The sequence below is a fragment of the Andrena cerasifolii genome, chromosome 1 (genome assembly GCF_050908995.1).
Source record: "Andrena cerasifolii isolate SP2316 chromosome 1, iyAndCera1_principal, whole genome shotgun sequence".
NCBI classification, from domain to species: Eukaryota; Metazoa; Arthropoda; class Insecta; order Hymenoptera; family Andrenidae; genus Andrena; species Andrena cerasifolii.
This window is the reverse complement of record NC_135118.1, coordinates 13,474,154-13,497,300: the sequence shown is the minus strand read 5'-3', so window position 1 is coordinate 13,497,300 and position 23,147 is coordinate 13,474,154. Positions and strand designations below refer to the sequence as shown.

General features: G+C 42.2%; 2 protein-coding genes across 3 annotated transcripts in view; one reads left to right on the top strand and one right to left on the bottom strand.

Moving 5' to 3' along the window:
* LOC143372810 (uncharacterized) overlaps positions 1–23,147 on the top strand; it is a 307,489-nt gene that overhangs the window by 742 nt on the left and 283,600 nt on the right. The gene's annotated exons all lie outside the window — the stretch shown is intronic.
* Gukh (NHS actin remodeling regulator GUK-holder) overlaps positions 1–23,147 on the bottom strand; it is a 127,483-nt gene that overhangs the window by 62,640 nt on the left and 41,696 nt on the right. The window lies entirely within an intron of this gene.

Below are 23,147 nucleotides of genomic sequence, written 5' to 3'. Positions count from 1 at the left end.
TGCTAATTTTTAAATTATATAACAAAATTTAAAAAAAAAAGCTGCCAAAGTTCCCCCAGTTTACTGTATATTGATCTGTAGGATGAATAAAAGCATGCTCTTCAAAGTCGTTCAATTAATCTTTTCAGGCCTGAATATTTTTACGATTTTTAAAAATTTAGAAATTCTGTATTCTTGATTCGTTTAAAAAACATTTGCAGCGCAGCGTCCCGAAGTCCCAACGCTAGTTCTCGGGTTATGAAGTACACAAGAACATATTCATCGTTCCGGCACCTCGGTGCTTTCAGGCCTACCTGCACGTACAGCCGTAAATCGTAAGCACGACGAAATTCAGTCTCCTGCCGGTACGCCAACCGTCATGAATTATATAGTGATAACATCGGAAACATTACGGGTCACGTTACGTTACATAGAAGTCTCAACTTTAAAGTCGTGCTCGTAACGAACCTAACGAAATAACGCTCAACCACCGAACGAACGACCAGCAAACGATGTATCTTCAACAAGCGCCCGTTTCTCTTTGATATTTCACGTTTCGTGAGAGAGCAGCTTTGACTGTTGGAATTTCTTGTAAATGGAGAATACAGTTTTGATAAATTCAATTGTATCGCATTTAGGAGTACGAATAAAAGCAACGGTTCATTGGGACGATAGCTGAAAAGTAGTAGCGGAATTGTGGAAAGGATGAATTACTGGCAGAAAGAAGTTCGAATATAAGTTGCAATTTGTGAGGACATTTTGGAGATTTGTTGGAAAGTTTAGGGTTAAACATACTTCAATGAAAAGGAGAGGCAAAAGAGGATTAAATGGCTGAAAAAAGATTGTGTAAAATAAAAATTGAGGAGCTTAATTGTAAACCAAACTCTAGCTACTGGATTAACTTAACATAAATACGTTTTAACTCCATCAACGTTTTGCGCATTAGAATTCCAGCGCACGTTAAATACTCGAATGATGAAGATGCCAAAACAGTTCAATGAATTTTCTTTAATTTGACAGTCGAAATCTCTCGCATACTGCGAACGAGTGTGCGACAATAATTTACAAATGGGTTTCCAGTTGAAGTGTCTCATTAAACGGGGGAAACGCCTGTGCCAATCAAAGGGGGTGTGAAAACGATTTGCAGTTGAAATATCGAATTTCACCACCATTTCGATGAAATCCCTAACGCGAGAAAAATTAATGTGGCAGAAATTTATATCATTTCAGAAAGAATAAGCTATTTTAAACTACAAATTTTATTCTTCGAAATTTAATAGATATCCCTGTAATAACTCTGTTAACATCGAACCAGAGCTACGCGAATTCTTGCTTATTACATGAAAGAAAGAAAAAAATCAACGCTCCTTAAAATATTCCACCAACATTCGTATTCGTTGTACCGTGAAAGGATACGCTACCTGCTACATGGCTATGCATGAATATTCATCTTCATATTTAGTTATCCCGTTTACATCTCAACGATTGTAGACATAATAAATTGCGCACAATGGAACACCAATACCGATGTCCAATTGTACGGCGGAAAAATAGCTCGAACGCATGAAAAATAGCGACGTGTATCGATGCCCGCGTTGCTGCGATATTTAACGATATCTGAAACCGGTAAACTTATATTTCATTCGATCTTCCAACTTGCACCGCAATTTTTCGAACCGCGACCACGGAAGTATAAATTCGTTTGGCGACACGCAATTTATTGCACGCCCTCAACACCACGAACCCGATGGTCCGCGTACACATCTGTGTATTTCCCAAGGATAATGTTAACCCAATGCTCACTTAAATTTGCATTAATTTCAAATGATAATTAGCACGTGGCTGCTCAGCTCTAGCTGGATGAAGGTCGATGCTAATTTCGCTAACACGTTATACAATCTACTAAACAAGTGTCTTAGCATACAGAGGTGCACAAATTGGCTGAAGAAGAGAACAAAAGAATCCCGAAGCCTATTTCCTTTCTACTCAGCCTGGAATTTGCATGTAGACAATAACACCGCCACCACCCATGCGGTACTCCTATGCGAATACCTTGTGCCCGCGTTAAAAAAACTCGAGTTAGTAAATTAGCAAACATCGGAGCAACCTGTTCACTAGCGAAGCACTACTGTCGCGCATCGTTGTTCAAGAAGAACTATAATAATTCACAAATATCCATGAACGAATACCGAATATTCGGCGAGGCATGTACGGACTCGGCGTAAGACTTGTGCAGCTAGAAACACGACCACAGTGGTTCTGTAGCTGCTCGCGTGAGCACACGGAGAAAGTAAAAGAACGGTCACGTTGGTTCGTGTCTCATACTGACGGCGACACATGAAAAACGCGGGGGCTGTGCAAGATCCGAAGGTTGGCGCGAAGGGGTTAATAATAACCATGAATGAAAATTCAAGGTATTCGCGCCGCTGACTCGAGCTTGTCATTTATTTGAACGGGCCGGCGTTGGGAGGCGTCTGCGGAATCTCTGGGATACCTGAACGCAGACCGCGTTTATTCGCGCGGATGCAAAAGGTGCATCGAACTCGAGCTTTCCTATATTAAGCGGCCCTTGACACCGTCACGCAGTAACGGAGCAGGAACATTCGGCTACATTTAGACGGCTGATGCTTCCGAAGACAAAGCTCGAGACATTTACCAGCACCGCTCGTCCAGTTACCGCGAGATGGTTGGTCTCGAGTGTTTAGGGACCAGGGACTTAAATATAACTGCAGGGGTGGCAGCGTCGGCTGCAGCCACTACCACACTCGAAATAGTCCTCGGGACTCCATAATACGGGGACGAAAATATATCGCCGGGCTTATTACTCCTAGCGGTCTCTTGATTAACGCGACTCAAGATTGTCGCGATAGCCTGGATCAAATTTAGGGAATGGTAACTGTGCTCGACGAATAATCCATGGTGGATCCGTCGAGGCAGACATTAGCTCGGTGCAAAAGTTCCTTCGCTCACTATTAGGTGATACTAGGTGCACGAAAATGTCTATTTTTACTACACTTGTAGTTTTACCAGAGAAATTGCAAAAGGTCGTAGATAGCCAAGGAGATTACTTTGGTTAAAAAAATTGTAATATATGTATTCACTTTTAATAAAGAGTCTGGATCAATAAAGCGAGCGCACTTTTTTACCGACCTAATATAATACAGTTGTGTAATACAGAAATGAATAAATGAAGGGAGGGTCTACTCTCTAGTGTTTCCCCGTACATATGCATGTACACATCTACTGCGGTTGAACTTCTCTGCTGGACTATGTACTTGCGAGCTTAAGGAAAGGATTAAGAGTTCGTGATACTGATTGTATAATCCCAACAGTTGCTACTTCAACCTAGAAAACCTACCGAGGTATCACACACTGTAAGTTCCTCAGAATCCACCATTCTGTCCCGTTACCATCCCAGAAGCACCGGTTCATCCTCAAATGGTGGAAGGTTTGGGCGACCGTCTATTTTGACTCATAGAAATTGTGCTATTATGCCTATTTTACGTGACTGTTTTTCTTTTTGTTATAGCAGTTCATTTCTTCGATTTTTAAGTAATTCAGTGCTATTTACCGGGGTTCGAAAGAGTTCTGGAACTTTTCAATAGGTTCTATTTGAAACATGGACAGTGGAACTTTTTTAAAAATGTTCTCACATTATAAGTTCCCATGAGAACTGATAAAGTAAAAGTTCTAGTTGGAATGGAACTTATAAAATATAAAAATGAACATTTCTCTATAACAGGAACAGATATTTTGTTCATCAATATTTAAAAAAATTCTGAATCGATGTAACAAATACTGAATACTATTTAGTGAATAGTACTACAACAATAATAAATAATTATCCCAGTTAAATTGGTATTCTGAATGTGTTATTTATTTGTAATATTTACCTACGCAGATGTTATAGAATTTTTGTGTATTTTGGTTCATGTAAGTTATAAAAAAATATTATTTAGATCTTATTCTTGACAAGTTCTCTTTTCTGTTCAATACTTCTTATGAAACTATGAATCACTTATATTATAATTTCCATACCTTTTGTTAAATAAACACAAAGGATATGATATTATATTGTTAAATAAAAATAGTACCTAATAGTTTAGTACTTTTCTTTATCTTATGCAACCTTTTTTAATAAATGTTCTAATATCACTGTTTCCACGAAACTTTAATTATACAGGTTCTAAAAAATCTGTTCCATGAGAACACTTTCTAAAGAAGTTCCTAAGGGTAACATTTCTTCCAATAAAAATTCCACAGGAACAGATATTTTCTAAAACGAAACATATAAGTTCTAACAGAAGTTTTTTAAAAATAAGAATTCCAGAACTTTTTCGACCCCTGCTATTTACTATTACACCTGTCGACCTCACACCTGAGTTCAAATAAACCCAGCCACCATCGGCCGAGGGTTAACAGCCTACCATAATGCCCATTATCTTGTTCTTAGACACGGCCAACTTCGGTAGACCACCAAGTGCATCGACAGGACCTCTATGCCCACAAAGACAGACCCCACGGAGGTACTTCTCACCTGACGTTACCTAAATATCCACGGAGGGCGTCTCCCAGTACACCTCCGACTCGCGTGTCTCAGAAAAGTAAAAGGGTAAACGACCAGTCGAGGGAGGACGCGAGCGAAACGGCCAGGCGGGCAATTAGGTCGAGGAAACGACTGCTTTCCATTTCTCGGCCGTCTCCGAAAGCGTCGAGGGCAGCCCGCGGATCGCCCGTATTCACGGCCGCGTGGGCGTATGTTTCTGGAGCTATAGCTTACTTTGCGGAACGAGCGAGCGCAAGCGGAGCAAGGTTCCCTTCTTCACCTTGCCCCGCCGCCGCGCCGGGTCTGTCTTCGTCGAGTCAGGCGAGGGTGTTACATAAACACTGATAATCTCGGAGCGGATCTGGACGGTTCTCGATACACCCCGTGGCGAGGGGGTCGGCCCCGGGCCACGTGATTCGTTTAATGGATTTCGCTGTTAACGCGTCGCACCGTGCCGCTAATGAATTGCTAATGGGGAGCGGAGTTCGCGGCTGCTCTCGAAAGCTGATCGAACGATTGCGCGATCGCCAGGCGGGGGACGGTGCCCGCGGACGTGGCGCGGCTCCGCGTGACGAGACGTGATCCCTCAATCCGCGAATCTGCCCTGTCTCTTCCGAACGGTACCCTGGTTTCCAGGTCAGCCAGCGGATTTTACACGAGTGGGTCGGCGCGGCTCTATTTAAAGTTTCTTCACGAGCTCGCCGAGCGAGGAGGCACGAACCGCTAACGATTCGCGTGATTTCCAATTCTTTCGCCGTCGCTCTTGCCAGCGCCGAGCGTTTTCTTGTTGCTACGTTGGTGGCCGCTGTCGGCCATGATGTTACAGAGATCTCGCGGTGCTGAGCGAGCGGACACAGCCGTCGCTTGTGCTCGTACGCGTAAGTCGGTGGCTTCGGACGTAGGGAAGAGATTTATGACGTTTGCGTTATTAGACGATGCTGGGGCAAATCGTCGCCGGGACGAATCGTAAGAAAAGAATTGAAGGCATTTAGCGGAAAGTGGGCTATTAGGGGAACGGATTTTTAGCCCACATGTGACATTCGTTTCCATTTCCACGCGGGCGGTGTCTGTTATTTCATTTCTCGGGGCTCTTTAGAGACGGGCACCTGATTGGGGCAATCAATATTGTAGCCGCGAGTCTCCCGCGGTGGAAGGAAGATTTTATAAAGGCTGTTTGAAGCGTAATGGCTATACAGACCTAACTATTCGTTTCAATCTAGAAAATTTCAATGTTTAAGCTTCTAGGGTAGGGAGCTTTACGAAGAATCCCATCTGAATGTAAATATCGCCACAGGTGAAGCCCCCAGGAAAACTTCCCACAAGCACTTTCGGCCGTACGAAATGGGATAGGAAGTTACAATTACCGGGAGACCACAGTGGCCAGGGGGAGCGTGTCAAACAAGCGACGGCAGTAAAACGAAGTAGTGGCGTTCGTTACCTTGAATCGCCGCCAAGAAACAGAGGGAAGAAAATGGGGATACGTACCTGAAACAGAAAAAAAAGGAGCACAATTACACGGTGGCAGTGCAGCGAGGGCAATCATTTATCTTTCCCAGCGGCAATCGTACGCGTAAGCTCTCGGCCCGATAAAAATCGTCTCCCCGAGAAGTCAGGACGATTTGGATCGACTCCAGTGGCAGTGAACTCGTCGCGTCACCTCTCCCTATTGTAACAGGCTTACTTTTTCCCTACACCCTCCCCCATCGAAATCGGCCGTAACATTTTAGCAATTGGACCCGCGCCAGTGTTACTTTCGCACCGACGCCGAATAACCCGTTGCCTCCATTATTCAACGAGCCGCGATCTATCCAGCCTACACGGCTCCCTCCGTAATGCGCAAAGTTCCCCAAAACAATCCCGTATCATCGCGAAGGTAGAGAAGTCACTGCTGCAACGGCGATGATAAACCGCGGTGCCCTGCCCGCACCACCCACATCGGGCGGAGAGGCATATTGCGGCGCTTTTAAAGGCATAATAAAGGGAATTATCCTGGATACCGAGGGGCACTGGTCGAAGCTCGTAAATATCGTGTTATGTAGGAATCGTGGGCCAAAGTAGAGTGGTTCTTCAAATTAAATTCTTCGTGGCACCGTTCTGCGGTCAAACTTGGTGAAAGTATCGTTGGTACAATTGGGAAAGAGGTGATTTCTTCTGCAGAAATAAGAAGCTAATGGAGAAGGAAGTTTCCTCGTTTGAAGACTGGTTTTTGAGAAATTTAGACCGGAGAATTATTATTTTTTATTTTTTTTAGTTTTATTACTTATTGTTGTCGACATAGTGTAAATAAGGCATGTATTTACTATTATAATTCAATAATAAATACAATTATTGCAAATTTTACCTACTTATTGTAGGGGTAGCAAGTTTTACCTACATATTATAGGGGTAGCAAAGATTCATAAGGATGTTGAGATACGGATTGAGAACTAAGGTTATAGGCTATTTAAAAGGGAAGATCTCGAACCTGTAAATACAAAAATTCTGAAACTATGTGAATATGTAGAAAATTTCCTCCTGATAACAATGCAATTTTTGCTGCAAATCCAGCTATTTTCTGAGTTTGTGTTATAACTCGTGAACTGTAAAATATTTTCTTACCAAATGATAGATCTAATTAAAAGAAGTAGCTTTTGTTTTGAAACTTTGTTTCTATCTCTTACAGTTCGCGAGTTATAATACAAAATCGGAAAATTGCCGAATTTTCAGGGGTTTATTTCACCCCCTTCGGGTGTATTTGGGCAGCAAACAGAAATTGCGTTGTAATCAGGAGGAAATCTCCTACAAATCCACAAAGTTAAAATTTTTTTTTAATTTTCGAGTTCGGGATCTTCCCCTGTTAGTTGGATTTTTGAGTGGAGAATTGTATTATATAGCGGAAGAAGTATAAATTGTATAAGTTTGATAAAAAAAGAATGGAGATGCAAAGCACTCAATAACGACCTAGGTTTATCACTATTTGACATACTACCTACCTACGTATTACCGAACGAAATTTTCTATTTTAAAGCCCCTATCGACAAGTTGATCTTAAATTGAAATGTATCGACACTTTTCGAAAATGTCCCACCCGTGATCCTAGTTTCGAGTTTATACTACTGCTTCTCTGGCAATGCATCCTGAATTTCTTCCGATAGCCGTTAAAAGAGGGAGATGGAAAGAAAGGAGACGGTAACGCGATGGGACTCGAATGTTACGGAAGATCGTTAAAGCATCCCGGTTTCCTCGAACTTGGAACGGACCGAGTATCCGTACCTTTACGGTCCTTAAATTGGCGCCGGTCTTCCTGAGGCTGCTCGTAACTTGCTTTTACTTCAACAGTTACGCGTTCCCCGACATCCTGACAATACCAAAAGTCGAGCTTCGCGTTTTTATGAACTGATTGCCTGATATGTTCGCAGAACGTTAACCTCGTGAACGACGAAATATCCCTATGGATCTCCAAATGTACATATCCATTCTGCAATACACGTATAAATTGTATATTCGCCCTCAGGATATGAATAAGAAATTAAACAATTTTTTACAGAACGAACCATGTACAGTAGGCGTCAAAACCGGCTTCCCTTCGGAAATTTGGCAACGTTGCATGTCACTAGGCATAACTCAGTGGCTCTAGTGACATGCAACGTTGCCAAATTTGAAAAAGGAAAGGCGGTATTGACGCACAGTTTACTCCACACCCACAAACTCCAATCCAAAATCCTCAATCGCCTTCTCAAAGTTATCCTTCTTCACGGTATCTGTTTTTTTTTTTAAATATTATTAAGTTAGAATTATATTCTGAAGTATCTATTTTTAATCCGTTTTCTTTACCTTATAAAATTTACCTTACCCTATAAGGGAGGGGGCAGGTTATTCGAATATTACAAAAGTGGACCGCGACTCCAAAAAGGTTCGGAAACACTGAGCTAACGTTGGTAACTGCTGATAAAATTCAAAATCACTTGAGCCAATAATCAGTATTGCACATTTATAAATGAAATTCCCAGAAAATCTCGGCACCCAATGTTCCCGCAATCCTGTGCGACGTGGCAAGCCAGATAATCACATATTCCCTCGCGGTGCTGCTGCCACAAAAGGGGTACCGAATAGACGCCGAAATTGCATACGGGGGAATCCTCTTCGAATCCCCTTCAAAGGGTTTATAAAGGAAATTAGAAAGGTCCCGCGGGGCGAGGAGAAAAAGGAAGCGCAAATGACACCGCGGTGCACGCCTTTACTTTGGCGAGACGCCAGGAGTGTATTTTCGGTTCGGAGGGATGTACCCGGCGAAGAATGAGACGAACCGAATAATTTTTCTTACCGCGTCGCCACAGCTAGCTGCGCGCGCAATCTGCATGAGAAGAAGCATTCGCGCCGCTACTCATTCCAGATGTCTCCCCGGGGCGGAATATCTCGGGGCACATACTTTGGCCGTGGATTCCTGAAATTGGCCGGCCCTAGCCAGGTGGTAATTCGTGCACGGAAGCGATCGGATCGCCCGCCGTCCAAAAATTCAAGTCGGCGCGCTCGCCGCACCGCACGGCCGTGTTTACGGCACTTTTACGGCGGACGTTCTACAATCCGCCGTTTATTAGAATTCCTGGACGCGCGATAACAGTCGTCGCGCGAGCACTAAATACCGAGCCTCCGCTGCATACAATTAATTTGACAGGTGCGTCGGGCCGGCGATTCCAGCGCGTCCAATCTTCCATTTACGATCGAGTAGACTCGCGCCGCGACGCATTATTTCCCCTTCCTTTTACAGGATTATTTCATCGTTCAAGTAGTCTGAACGATGAAAACGATTTCTTAAAAGGGGACTGCGCGAGGTTTGTCCATTTGATTACAAACTTTGCATATTGTTAGTATGGTGTGTCTATAATTGTGTAAATACACTGTGTTCCACATAAGAGTGTACCAACGCCCCTACCGATTTTCGAGCGATCTGCGCAGCTCCCACGGATCTGACACACGCAATCGTAGTCAGGACTTGAAACGGTTCCGAAAATAACTGTCTAAAACTGTTATATAAAGGTTCTGATTAAAGCGGTTACGGAGAACTTTTGTTCCAAATAACTGTTAGGAAGAAACGAATTTTCCAACTATTATCTGTTTCGGTTACGGTTCCTATTTCCCTCTTCGTATCAGTTCCATAACCGTTATTTTTTCGGTTCTATATCGGTTCCGAAACGGTTCCAGAATCAATTCTTGTATCGACTTTTCTCTAATTGATATCATTAGTAATTATTATAGCTGTGGATTACTGTAGGTATATGTGTACCTTTTTTACAATATCCTTATAGAAACAGAGGAAACTTTTAACTTCCTATTCTGAATAATATAGTTTGTGAGTGTGTGTGAATGTAAAAATTATGTAGCTGATTTATTCATTTCGTCGCTTTATTAGGAAATCACTGATATGTATAAATGTTTCTTCTTTTTCTACAAGGATTTTGTAAAGAATATGCACGTATACAGTAATCTGCAGCTACAATAATTAATGATATCAATTAGGGGAAAGTCGATACAAGGATTGATTCTAGAACCGTTTCGGAACCGATATAGAACCGAAAAAATAACGGTTATGGAACCGATACGAGGAAGGAAATAGGAACCGTAACTGAAACCAGATAATAGTTGGAAATTTCGGTTTTTTCATAACAGTTATACAAAATAAAGGTTCTTCATAACCGTTTGGAGAACCGAAATCGATATTATAACAGTTTTCAAGCCCTGGTCGTAGCACTTTCCCTGCTGGTTTACTACCAATCAACAGTGTATCCCTGCGCTAAACGTACTGTATTCCAACCTGTGTGAGGAAATCAAATATAAAATTTCGTCCTTTACAGATCGGGATCTCTGTTTAAATAAGTAATCGTGGGAATAAATAAAAACGTAATTTTATTTCTATGAAATGTTAATCAGAAATTGAAAATCTGATATAAAGCATTAGTGGCTTCCATTATCGCGAAGACAAAGAATCGCGAAAAATTTCAACCCTTACTTTAATTAAATAGAACGCCTCAAGCGTCATGGCATAAATTTACCAATTTTCCAGAAAACTGCTGAATGTTCTCGGAATTGCAAAATTGCTCCATATAATTGATATTTCGAGGGGTCGGGTGTGAATTGCTGAAAGTGCCGCCTCGTTTAAGGAAGGGAACAACGACGGCTGCGTGCTCAGTCGAATTCTAGGATCGCCCATAAAGCCTGCATTTCAATCAGGAATTCTATTCATAGTTCGGATTACACGCGCGGCCCATAAATTGTTCCGTGTGGTTTGGCCGTTTCACACGCACCCGTTTAACTTTCACGAGATTATGGCCATTTGGACATACACATACGAATCCAGGCCACCTTACTCGGACCTAATAAACCACCCTTGTGCAATGGCGCCGCATAAAATGAGGATAAAGGCCCCTGTAATTACCTGATACTCTCCCAACGCTTGTCTGTGAAGGCAATGAACAATTCGACAATAAAACACGCAATAAAGTTAATGCGCTCGCTGCTGACTGTTTAAGGTTAATACTGTGGTTTCGTTGATAACTTTTAATGTGGTGAGTATTGTCTTCAGTGTTATACCTAAAAATATTAATTATGTATACTCCCTTTCATTTAAGAAGGAACCTGCCGGCCGACGAATTTGGACCGGTTCTGCGCAGGTTGACGCTCATTGGTGCCGGGAGAAGCCACTATTGGCTGTACCCCCACCAACGCTTTTTCAGAGCCAATGAGCTCATTCTACATGCGCGAAACGGGTTCCTTCTTAAATGACAGGGAGTATAGAGTCTGTGGTGATCAACTTGTGTAGCAGTCACAATTATAAATCTCCTGAATCATTATTTTCTGCCAGGTAGTTGTAATCAGTGTTGGGTATAACTCGAATAATTTTTTATTCGAATTTTTTTTTGAGGTTATTCGAGAATAACGAATAACTTTTTATTCGACATTAATCAAAAATTTATTCAAATAATGCCCAACTCTGTTGGAAATATACATAGTACTTTATAATGTACAATTTCCCTGCCTCGTGCTTTCCTAACAGAGTTTATTCAGCTAACAATGCTAGATAGTTCCTAATTAGAAGAATCCTAAATCCATTTTCAATTTCCAATAATTATAATATTCAATCTAACAATGAGTAAATGTCACGCACTAACGCAAATCCCTAAACACACTGCTCTATATTTTCCATCTAGATTTACCAGAAGTAAAAGAAATTTTTTTAAAGTCAACAATTCACATTATGTAAATCAATTCTTATACAAAGATTTACCCCTTTTCGTCTTCCTATCGGAATGCAATTTTCACGAATTGTAAAACCAGATTGCAGAGCACTCTGAACCTAAAGGTAACATTACAACGCTACCTAAGAGAAGCCTTGAAAACAGGATACAAACATTCCCGAGTAGCGCGAGGATGTGCTCGATAGGGTCGATACCTAGATTACAATTGGATTTCTAAGATGCACTCGAGCAATTTCGTTAAATGGACGTGCATGACCATGGACATACACAACTGACTGTGCAGGGTCTACCGGCAGTATCGAGGTCCCCGGCCATCGTTTCAAAGTGGACTGGTTCGCCCACTTCTTTGAACCCTGAAAGGGTTCCCGGTGTAAGAATTCTCACAGCTCGGGGCCTTGCTTTCGAACAAATCGCTTCTTGAAATCGATATGCTACCGGTAGCCGCCCTTTCATTCGAAAAATCTTTACGGCTTATAAATTACCCGATAATCAGCATCGGGCTAGAACCAGAAACGCTTAAAAACCTGTAATGATTGTGAAATGGTCATTGCCGTGAGTGCCTGTGTTCTTGTTAGGCCCGCTCTGTTTCACAGTAGGATACACAGTGAGCCTGTAACCGACAGAAATTTCATTAAACGAGAATAAATTCACGTCTCGATGAAGTAATTACTAAATAGGTTGCGCTGATGGAGAATAATATTTTCTGATGAAACGAACACTGCGACTTCGTTCGTATAATATTTAATCCACAAAGATTCATTACTTTTCTCTAATTAATTCCCCAGGTTTCTAAATAAACTGAACATGGACATGGATGGTAAAATCTTGATAACACTCATTCGTTGGCTTCTGAATCGCTGATTATGCCATTCATCGCCATAATTGTCACATTCATTAATAATAGTTAAACTTGCACATGTACGAAGATACGCGATACCATGAATGCCTCATTCTCTTAGATTAACGATTCAACGGAAAATCCATCCATCCACGTCTTCTTTCACCATACATCTAACAAGCAAGGACGTAATAATAATAATATTATTATTAATATTAATAACAGTAATAATAATAATATTATTATTAGACTGTTGTCAAGTTTTAGATATTTTGTAAATAGATGTCTTGTATTTAAAGGGATTATCTTGTGAAATAAAATAATAACAATAATAACAGTAATAATAATATTATTATTATTACTAATAATAATATTATTATTATTACTAATAATATTATTATTATTATTACTAACAGTAATTATTATTACTAATAATAATATTATTATTACTGTTATTAATAATAATAATATTATTATTACTGTTATTATTGTTATTATTTTATTTCACAAGATAATCCCTTTAAATACAAGACATCTATTTACAAAATATCTAAAACTTGACAACAGTCTAAACCCCCTTAGAACCCATTATATCTGACAACGAGCAACATTTTACCAGAAAATCTAGCGTTCAATGTAATCTCATTTAAGAAACGCTACTTAAGCTCTGTTTTTGCTTGCTTTAATCTGACATATGCGTGTGCGCCGTGCGCTTTGCACGGCGACGTAAAACGATCGCTCATTTCCACGGAGAAGAACTGCACCCCGTGCTCCGTGATAATTAGCGACGTGCAAAACGTACGGCGCAGCTCTCGTAAACGTTTCATCGGCGTAATTAAGGGCATCGCGGAACGCTACGCCATTTTGCCTAGCGTTTTACGAGTCTCCCTTTCGCGTACTTTAAAATCGTCGACGACCAGATGCGATAATAGGAGGCTGCGAACCGTAGCCAGCAGAAGCACCATCCCTCTGTACATTTCATTTCGCGGTTTATGGTCGATAACGAACCTGTTCGTTGTATCATTACTTTATTCTCAAGTAAACTCGGCAACTGAGACGAGGTTGTCCTTTAGCTGCAAGGAGCACGGGACGCCTAGCAATGGTCTGGATTAATATGGTACCAGCGAATCAGAGTTCACGCGCTACGCTTGTTTTTAACTGTGACTGGCGCCTGCCTTTCAACGGAAGCAAATTACTCACTTCTTTTTATTCAATCTCCTATTGCCCTCCATCGCGAACGTTTGTTATAAGTGAAATTACTCCACCAAACTTTGGTACAGCGGCGCCGCAGGTCCCTACGTGTCATATGCGTCGGTGATCGTGGAAGTGGTCCAAGTAAGAAATGTAAAAGAATTGAAAAAAATAACTTAGTCCGCTTTCAGAAGCTCGTTCATAATCTCGTATGCCGTAATGTATTCCCTTTTCATATTGTAAACAATGGGGTCTACCCTTAAAAGGAATTAAATAAGGAAGTAAATAAACAATCACTCGGTTCTCAGAGACACCATATTACTTACGAAACGAATAACAAAACAAGCCACTGTAAATGTGACGTTGCCATACTTAGATGTTTGCATTATTTCCAATGACCGAGATTGATATGATCCAAGTAAAGAGTAGCACCGAAAGCAAGTTGGACCACAAAGGCTGTGCTCCATTGCTTCAGAGTGGCAGTGGCGGGAGCATTGGTCTTACAGAAAACCACGACGCGTGCATACTTGGCACCGATATTTGCTCTCGGCAATTAGTAATGGTCCCGAGATCTCCTTCCCCCTGCAAGCAGGTCGGTGAACCCGGGTTCATCGGTCATCCCCGAGGTTCTCCAGTCGCGCACTTGTCTCGCATGGCGATTCCCTTATTCGGAGCATCTTTGTGCCGTTTGCTGCTGCCTACCACCGGCTGCTCCCGCGAGAAGGCAAGGTGGTCACCGCCGCGGTTGTTCGACCAGAAACTGGCCGTGCAGGGGAAGAAGAAACTGGGCACGCGCGACAGAGAAACGGGAAACGCGAAGAACGAGGAAGCTTCGGTGGCAGAGAAACGAGCGACGAGACAGGGGGTGACCGAGGAGAAAGGAGCGTCGATTCAGAATCATGGAAATTCAGGGGAATGAAAGAACAAGGGGAAATCTATGTACCTCGGTAATAAATTCGACTGTCTAATGTAAGAATATGCTAAAATTCAGATTCCGAATATTTTCCCTTGTTTTAAAAGGAACCTTCAGCGGAATAAATTAAAGGAGCGCAGAAAATACACGTAACTTCGTAATCCCTATCTTTTATAATAGGAACGTCTAGGAATTCGTTCCTGTTTGATATTTATTACTGTAACAGGTGAATATATTAGATAGATATCAATTGTATTTATTAAATCCAGTAGATTAAAAATTTAGAGGAAGTTTAGCAAATTTTCCGTCGTAGTTTTAAAAAAGAAATGTGAGAAGTGCTCTACCAGCTCATGGAGTAGGTATGTACTTCTACAAATTTCCCCACAAATTCAGCGATCGAAAATGAAAGGTAATGGAAATGGGGTGCTTAGACCGGAGCTCTGATTCGTTAGAAAACCGAAACACTTGATTGTTAACACGAGGTTCCATAGAAAGAAAATCCACGTGGGAAAGGAAAGGGCAGCAGGCAGAGGAGGAATAGACTGCTGTGGCGAAGCGCACTCGCGAGGCAGCCTTCGCGCGCTCGCGACGCCGTTGCGCAGAATTTATTGCAAGTTGCGTGCCTACGGCGCACCGAGAGTACATTGGGCCCCTTGTAACGAGAATTCCGCCGATGTGTCATAATTTAAACGTAATTTTGCGAGGCGGTGCTCGAAGGTGGAAAACTGCACCGGGGAGATCCAGTCGGATAACATCGTACCCAGCGACAAAGCGATAAATTGCGATTATAATCGAGTTTTCCTTTGTCGGCCCGCCCGGGGCCCAATAAAAGCTCGCGTATCCATGTCGAACGAAAACAGGCACAGTCGTTTGTTGTCCATTACGTGCGATCCACTCTTAGAGGTACCGCGCTATCGACAACCGTAACCCAGCACTTGATCAATCTGACTAACGAATCCGCAACGCGCGTTAACCATTCGCTGACACACGCTGTTGTATGTAAAACAAACACCGCCTGGGATGGGTTAAATCGTTCGCACCGACGGATGGCCAAAAGGGGAAGAATCGATTAAGTTATTCCAACCTGATACCTGTGCGATCGAGGTTAATACCGGCGATCAATCATTCGACAAACAGAATTGCCAGGCCCCGTTCAATCGCCGTGCAAAAGCTCGCGTAACTGCGCAGTTTTGTGCACGAAAAACACGGGGCAAATGTAATTAACGGAGGGAGGGCCCCAGCCCCTGGATTCACTTCAACCCTTCTTCGAGAGGACCACAACGCGCGCAACGATTTTGCATAGGATGGTCCAGAGGCAGCTGACCATTCAGTGCCTCGCAATCAGGGGGTTGGCCCGTCTGCTGCTCCTGCCCGCCCCTGCCGGGGATCGGATTAAAAAGAGCGTAGAAAGATAAAACCGGATGGCAGATGCGATGTTTATGGCCGTGCAGGACGAGCACTCCGTCCAGCCTGCATTGTTGTCGTTCCGCAAAACGGATCTACAGGGCTTTCCACCCCGCTACTCCCGATCGAACGTTAGCAAGACTCTTGGCCGATGCACGTTTTTTGTCTGCTGCACATGTATCGCGCAAAACACGTGCGTGCTATTGATCGTATTGCAGCTTTTGCGTATCTTCGCCCCGTGCTCGTGCAATCCCCGATGCTTGACCGAAACCCTTGGACACAGTCGCAGTAAATCGAGAGCTGTAGACGGATGGGTAGCGACGAACGAACACTGATAACAGTGCGTAATCACTGCTACCCAAAGCTATTAGTATTCAATTTGTGTCTGGTGTTAGCAATTAAGGAGGGGGCTCTATTTAGAACGCTAGGAATAAGGCGATACTTGGGAATTTTTTTCTAAGAAACTGTGAAGCGGATCTTTTTCAAACTTTCAGGGTATTTTAGTTCACATTCAATTTATAAAAATTAATTTTTTCGTTACAATGTATTCGGTAGAAATGGAGATATATGAACATATTCGCAGGCACTCGCGCGCAGGAGTTGCAAATCTGCGATTATGTTGGAGGCCCCAATTCCTCCTAAAAAACCAAGGATTTCCTTATTTCTCGTATAATTACTAAATAAAATACATGAATGTGGCTATCGATGGTATTAGATTCATTAATAAATATAAAAAATATTAAAATGGCAGCCTTTTGAAGAAGGCGATGCGTCCTGATTTGAGTCTGAAACAAGTTTTGCCGCAAAATCGGGAAAACTTTAAATAAAAAAGGAACGGTAACACATACGGCAATAAATCTACTACCACCGATAGCCACATTCATATAGATTAAGAATCTCTTTTCTTTTTTGTGTTTCGGATAAACCTTACCGTACTTTTCGTCAACGCCAGGACCACCCGAATATTTCTCAACGCTCTTTTTATATCCGCCATGTGTTTTTTTTTCACTGTCACACAAAAATTCGGAACAATAGTTCAAGATACAATAAAACAGCCTGCCAAGCCTCAAATTAATTTGTCGCACCGTTTTTGTAGAAAAAATTCACAAAGAATTACCTATTTTTCGGCCGAACAAGGCGCAAACCCCCCTTAAGGGATCATCGACATTCATCGTTGTATAGTGTGCCTACCAAGTTAGGTTTTTGCAAATTTTGCGTCATCTCAGTCCCCAAGACTCCAATCGAAGTAACGCACGAAGGTACTGCGCTACGAACCCGGTTCTATTCTATCAGCCTGCAATCTATTTTCAGTGGCCCGAAAAATCTGAAGTACCCTCGCAGATGCAGCGGCCAAGCGCCAGCGCGAGGCGCTTTAATCATTTCCAGGTTCTAAATTCATTCCCGCAGCGGTTGCCGCGTATCAAGGAACAGTTTGCACGCGAAGAGATTCGTTGGTGGTATCAGCCTTCATCGTTTTTGCCCGCGCATCGTGGCGGATGAAGCGCGATGAGCGGGGGAAAAAAAAAGACGAATGTTACTCGAACGAGGAACACGTCTCGGTCGCTGGCGAGAATTTCTAAGAATCATATCGAAGCTGCGAGCGGGCCATAATCCTCGCACGTGACGGGGCCTTAACGATGCAGCTGCTTTCGCAACGACGGCTTAATCGATGCCTCGTTAAGGGTTACAGCCGAATTCAGGAACTCCTGAAAACCGCCGAAGGAACGACGATTACGTAAAGTTTCCGCGCGACGGAGACCTGGAGGGTCTGCACCTTCGACGGGAACGACTTTTAGAATGTCACTTGGGATCGCGAACGCGCCAGCTGAGAATGGCGCAGGCAAGAATCCATATACGGGTGGCATTTACGACAGCCGTCGGGTTTTTAGACGTTCCGCTTTCAGGCTGTATCGACGAATTGCGAAACATTTTTACGATCCCCGCGCTCGGAACGGGAAACCGATCGCTTGTAAAGCCGCGGCTTTGCGTGCGCGTATACGGACTGAATCATCTAACTTTTCCGCCGTAAATAATTCATGAATCAACTATTGTATGGAGTACCATTCATGTATAAGCTCGGGGCATATGGTGCACGAATCGTATTTTCGCTAAAATACCAATCAACGAAGAGTAGACACTGTTCTGTGAACGTGTATGTGGTGGGTACGTTTTTTACTGAGAATTCGAGTTTCTTTGGGATGGTGGGATGAAAATTGGAGCATTTAAGAAACGAGGGCAAACTTGGTATCTCTGTAAAAACGATGCAAACGTTATATGAGGCAGTGAGAGCAACAGACTAACCCACATTTTCTTCGAAATTGAGTTAGTAGCAATAACGTATTCCAATAGTCTCTACTAATCATATAAAATAAGAAAAAAATTAATTTTTTATGCGGGTTGGTCCGTTCTCGCTTTCACTGCCTCATATCCCCTTGATATAGGGTTGCCACCCGTACTATATTATAATACAGTATTGTACTATATTCTGGTAAATTGTATTATATACTGTTGATACAAAATGTTGTACGCAAAGTACTATATTTTCGTTTCATAGTTAATTAAAGGAATTTAATTATCAACCTAACTAAATTAACCTAACTGCAGCGAGTCTCAGTGTTCAGAACGCACCCTTAGCTATTATCATCACGCGACATTATGCATGGCCAGCGGTTCTTATATGAATATTAAATGGCGAGAAGAGAGAAATAAAGCTATAATTAAATTAATAAAAAATAAACTATTAATTTATATTAATATAAACACAGAATGCCGGGAATCTTATAGGTAGGTACTTTGTAAAAAATAATTCCTTGATACTAAAAGCACAAACTAGCAACAGATATTCTTTGAAAAATAAGTAAAATACAAAAATAAATCTGTACTTTTTATTTTCCTAAATTTCCCTGAAAATACTATATTTGTTTCAAGATTCCTAAAAAATACTACATTTCCCCCGCAAAAAGGTGGCAACCCTACTTTCATACCTACCATAGGTTTATCAGACAGTAGTTGATTTCAGAATTACTCACGGTAGAAGTTAGATAGCTCACCGTGATGTATATGCATATTGCAAACATATTGAGCGAATCTATTTATACACCCACATCTCAATGCATACATGTCCCTATCAATATGGCTGTGTGACTTTGATTTGTAGCTTTATGCGCATCTTGCGCAGATCGTTTTGTAAGAAAACTTTCACCCCTCGTTTATGGGTACAAGAAGGCCTATGATGCAACTACTGAGCTCTTGTTCTCTTTAATGCCCTGGAGACCAGAACGACCAAAGCGACGGGTTTACGCTAGTTCCCCACTCTTCCAGTTGCCATTTTTACAACTGTTAACACGTAGTTCACTTTACAATATGTGTTTCTTCATAAAATCCACGTAGTCTGCTGCATATGAGGCGTTTACAGTGGCAACGCATAACACTTCATCCGGAAAAACCCGACCTAGAACTTCGAGGGACTGTTTCATCCCTTAAAATAAAATTGATATTAGGGCAGAAATAAAAAGACACGTGTCCCTTAAAATTTTCTGCTTAAGGGGTCATGCTCAGTCAGGAGGCCGAAAAAATGGTGGTCTTTGGAAATTGTTTACTCAAAAGCTATAACACATTTCTCAAAAAATCTTTTTTCCTTTTAAGGATTGCATCTAGTGCCGTGCATCGTAATTTTTTTATTTAAAAATATTTATCAATAACTAAGTTACTGTCCAGCACTCGAAGGTTCTCTAAAAAAAGGGGGGTTCTGCGGTGACCACTGCTGCTCGAAAGTCGATCATCTAAAATAAAAAATTCAAAAGAATTTACTTATTATATTATATTATCTAGTATTTGAACGAAGGATTTTTGTTATCCGATGCTTAGTTTTCTTTTAATTGACGAAAATCAGGCACGATTTATGATAAAAATTAAAACTTTCACTTCAAACACCAGCCATATTTCCCCAAATCAATATTTCGAAAAATCCTTCGTTCAAATACTAGATAATATAATATAATAAGTAAATTTTGTTGGTCACCGCAGAAGCCTTTTCTTAGAGAGCCTTCGAGTGATGGACAATAACTTAGTTATTGCTAAATATTTTTAAATAAAAAAATTACGACGCACGTCACTAGATGCAATCCTTAAAACGAAAAAAGATTTTTTGAGAAATATGTTATAGCTTTTGAGTAAAAAATTTCCAAAGACCACCCTTTTTTCGGCCTCCTGACTGAGCGTGACCCCTTAACAACATACTTCAAGGGTGAAAAAATCGAGCGCCGGACACCTGGATAATGCCCCTGTCAGTAAATCGTAAACAAAAAGCCCCGCTCTTCGAAGTAACCCGCGCGAGGTTCATCGAGCGTCGAGGATGAGGAACGACGGGGTCGTGCGATGATTCGCGCGCGGCTAAACCACGTTTACCTACGAATCGCTGTATTTACACGGTAAAATCTGACGGCGTCGGGCGGCATACTTTCACGCGCATCCGCGCGGCCCGTGGTGGTATCTGTAACCCAGGCGGCCGGTTCGAACGGCAATCATCGTTCCCGTCCTCCATTCGCCGGGGAACCAATTTGCACTGGACGCTGCATGCCGGCGAATGCACATGCTCACCGCGAAAATTTATCGTGCGAACATTTCGCGGGGTCACCGCGGCGAACTTTGCTTTGGTGCGCGCCACGAGGCACTCGGCAGACGCGGCGGACGTTTACCCTAGCGCTGCGCGGCTCGGGCCCTCGCGGATCGTCCTCTAATTGGTTAATTTGTTTTCCGCGACGGCCGATAACCGCTGCCGTTGCCGAGGGCTAATCGCTAATTGCTCGGGGCGATTAACGCTAATGGGGAAAATCTTGGCGTGAAATTTATGGAAAAACGAAGCCGACGCGCGCGGCCACTCGCAGAATTCCATCGCCGTGATCAAAGCCGAGTGCTGTATCGCTAATTCCATGATAAGCAGAGCTCCATGCTTTCACAGTGTTTTTGTAACTGTTGGCTTAGCGTTACGTTCTTCTTGCTTTCAGGGATAAAGAAGGTGCGGTGCTCTGTATTTTCGTGGACCAAGTTGCTGGGTGAACTGCCCTCAACAATTGACGCGACGGGGTTGTCGGGGTTGAAGTGCGTTAATACAGTGCACAAACGTATGAATACAGAAAATTACACGGCCGCTTTCCGTGCAACAGGTCGCGAACGCAATTCCATTGCACGTCTGCGGCTCGTTGTGCTTAAAGCCATGAACCCGTGAAAGGTTCAGGCGGAGTTCATTTTACTGGCGTTCGCTCGGCTTCAAAGGTTATTAAATTGTAATCCCAGAAGGCAACGAACTCGAGCCCAGGGACCACTCACAACGTGTTATATTTGGGAGGAGAGACTCGGAGCGTCAGTCTGTTGGCGCGAATGAATGAAAGATTCGGGCGGAGTCGATTCCACTGTTATCCCGCGTCGAAAATAGACAATCGTCGACGCGTTCCCCGGACGTCATCTCGTTGCGTGCGTTTCAAGGGTCATAAAACGCATCCTGGCGAAACCTTTTGACGCAACCTCGCTCCGGCTCGAGCGTAAACCACGGTCTGCGGTTAAAGGGGAAGGAGAAAGTGCAGAGGTACACGAGGACGAGGTGGAACAGGGAATTCTCGTGCCCAGTTCGTGCTGAGACAACAAACGCTCTTTCCTTACTTAAAATAAACTCAATAGGTCCCATCTAACGGCGTGGTGTAAATTATGTATCCACCGCCTGTCTACACACTCTGTCCTTGTTTGGAGTGCCCGTTGCAAATAGCTCTATTCGCTTTGAGCAAACAAGAGGTCGCATAAAACGTAATAATTCCTGTACATTGTTATGTTTGTCGCGTATATATTTGGGATGTTGTCTGTTGTAAGGCAACGTGGCCTGAAAGTTTTCCCTTTGTCGTCGGTTACAGAGCATAGTTTAGGTTGCTCCGTGTTGATTCAATCCAGCGAATCGTACGTGATTTAGTTGGGTATTGGCTAGCCAGAAATTTGGAGCAAAGTGTCTGTGTATTCAAAATGTATATAATTATTAGGAATGGTGGAAAAACATATTATGAAGATGAAAGGGTTTCACAATGAGTCACGATCTTTAGTAAATATAAAATTGATGGAAGAAATAATTTAAAAAAAAGAACAAGCTTTTATTAAAATGTATTAAAAAGGACAGAAAGGACTTGGAAGAATTCCCTCATATGGCTAAAAATAAAAGCGTGGGGCGTCAATAATGAAATGTACTTTTTATATTAATATTTATAATGCTCTACGTATTTTGACACATCAGTTTTCCCATTTGGATTGCACAAGTTTTTTCCACTCGATTACGTGCACTCTAATTCCTGAATTCAAAGACTGTCCTGAGATCTGAGCAGATTAAAAGTCAAGGCAAAATCATGCCGTTCAGCAATTAGTTTTTGCCTAACTTTTGATATTCAATTTTTACTCCCCACGCTTTTATTTAGGCCGGTATCAAAATTATTTCTTTCCTTTTTAGTACATTTTACGAAAAGCTTGCCTTGAAAAAAATTACTCTAAATTATTTTATGCTTTTTAGTGAAACTATTGCATTGTCATCGGAATTACGCGAGTGTACAAAGTTTCAAGTCGAACGGATATGTGGAAGTGGGTCAAAATTAGTTTACAAGATTTCACCCTGACAAACTAACGAACTCACAAGTGAAGCTGAATAAAAGCTTGTAACATAGAAGGTGTTGGAAAGACATGTTCTTTAAGGCAGGGCCGGGGCGAGGATGATTGGCGCCCTTATGCAAGAAAATTTGTGACGCCCCTAAATTTTTGCAGCTGTTTTCTACTTAATATGTTTGCCTTTACGAGGTACAATAAAAAAAGAATAACATTTACATTGTGTTTACACGGGAGTTGGATTCCTTTATTATTAAGTCTGCGATATAGTTTTTAGCGCCCCCTTCGGCTGGCGCCCTTATGCGGCGCATTACTTGCATAATGGGTTCCGCCGGCCCTGCTTTAAGGTTGTAATTATGTTCTATTACTAGCCTAAGTGATAATTAAATCAGATAATTAACTGAATTATGA